Raw genomic sequence first — 2,089 nt, forward strand, 5'->3', positions numbered from 1 at the left:
GAGAGACCAAGTTGTCTCAAATACGAGTGTGTGTTTGTGTGTGTGTGTGTGTGTGTGTGTGTGTGTTTTGGGGGTTCAGCCTCATCAAGCAATAACAAGAGGAAGGTGAGTCAGGAAGGGAAGTTTCATGGTTCTTGTTTTTTCCGATGAGTTTAAGCAGGATTAGTAGCTGAGAAAAATGGGTGAATATTAGAATGATGATTTCCTGATGTCTCCACAGAGTCTGTCAGGCTGGTGGGGGGGTCCAGTCTGTGCACAGGCAGACTGGAGGTGAAGTCTAACCAGTCATGGTCCTCTGTGTGTGAGGAGGATTTTGGCCTGCAGGATGCAGAGGTGCTGTGTAGAGAGTTGGGGTGTGGGGCTCCGTCCCTCCTCCACGGGGGCCCGTATACAGACATGGAGACCCCAGTCATGGCAGCAAAGTTCCAGTGTGGTGGAGATGAATCTGCTCTGCTAAACTGTGGAAGGTCTGGCTCAGTGAGGAAGACCTGCTTACCTGGGAAAAGCGTTGGCCTCGTCTGCTCAGGTGAAGGTCATAGATCTGCTTCATCCCACCGCTTTACTTCTACCACTCATGATTCCTGTGTCTGCTCAGAGCCTGATGGAGTCAGGATGGTGGGAGAGCCCAGTCGCTGTGCTGGGACCGTGGAGATCAAACACCAGGGAGAGTGGAGACCAGCGGCCCCTGGGGGTCCTGAATGGCTCCACCAGTCTGCCTCTGCAGTGTGTAGACGGATGAATTGTGGCTCTGCTGCTTTAACAAATAAAAGACAGAACTCGCGATCCAGGCCTGTGTGGTGGATCAGGTCTTCTTGTGTCCAGTCAGCATCTGGACTGCGGGAGTGTGTAGTGGAGACTGATGAAGTTCATAGTGCTACCAGTCTGATGGTGGTGTGCTCAGGTAAAACTGGACATTCCAAACAAGCTGCTGCTTCCTCGATGACACCAGCACATCTGCTGATTCAGCCTTTCTTCTGCTCCCCCCTCCACAGATTTGCTGGTCCAGCCAAACATCTCCTTCTCTGCCTTCACTGACGGCGTCTCTGAGGTGAGGCAGCAGGAGACTCTGCTGCTCCGGGGCTCCAACTTCACCATCAGTTGCTCTGTTGAACCACAGTACCCAGGAGGCCTGTTCCAGCTCATCTTCTCCACCTCCAGCACAGTACAGAACTACACCCTACCAGCGCTCAAGTACTCCGCCCAGTTCCTGTTCTCAGCAGCAGACCACACCCACCGAGGGAACTACAAATGTGTTTATCACCTGTCCCATGTTTTCCCCCATCACTTCTCCTCTGAGAGCCAGGAGCTCCACCTCATCATAGCAGGTGACAACAGGACCAGCTGGAGTCAGACAGAAGAATGTGACCCTGACTACATTTACATGCACTTTCTACTCTTCTGTTCTCCTGCTTCTTGTTTTTAGCCTGAAAATGACAACATTCTGATGAAGCTGTTTACATGACTATGGAAAATAGTCCAGCTAGCTAATTCTAACTAGCTAGGCTAGTCTGAGAGATGAAGGGTGGAGCTAAAGTTCACTGTCAAATTGATCATTTTCTTGACAGTCCAACAGGCTCCTTAAGAACAACTTTGGACTCAAATGCCCCGTTAAAAAAGAAATCTATAAGTCCAAGGAAACAAGCACCTTGGTACAATTCAGAAAGCAGACACCTGTAAAGTGTCATGAGATAACTTTTGTTGTGATTTGGTGCAATATAGATAAAACTGACTTGACTTGTCATTTGTTTGTCTCCCGTCCAGTTAAAGTGTCTCACACTGTGAGACTCTACAGTTTTAATTCCTCCTGAAGTTCATTCATGACAGAAAAGCCTCAAACCTAAATAATATTGGTCTGTCCTACGTTTTCATTGAGAAATGCTCAGTTTTGAAAACCCACCCAGAATAAACTCTTTCTAGAATCCTGATTAAATCTGGACTGTTGTCATTTTCAGAATAACAGTGGAACGATGGCGGACGTGTAAAAGTAGTCTGTGTTAAATGAATCCACCAACCTTCTGGGAAATATGCTTCTTGTCCATCATCCCCAGAACCAGACAAGGAGACAGAGACTCTTCTCTAGAGAGCTGAG

This window comes from Aulostomus chinensis, chromosome 4, assembly GCF_037954235.1.
Source record: "Aulostomus chinensis isolate RoL2024-O1b breed Wild chromosome 4, RoL_Achi_v1.0, whole genome shotgun sequence".
Taxonomy (NCBI): Eukaryota; Metazoa; Chordata; class Actinopteri; order Syngnathiformes; family Aulostomidae; genus Aulostomus; species Aulostomus chinensis.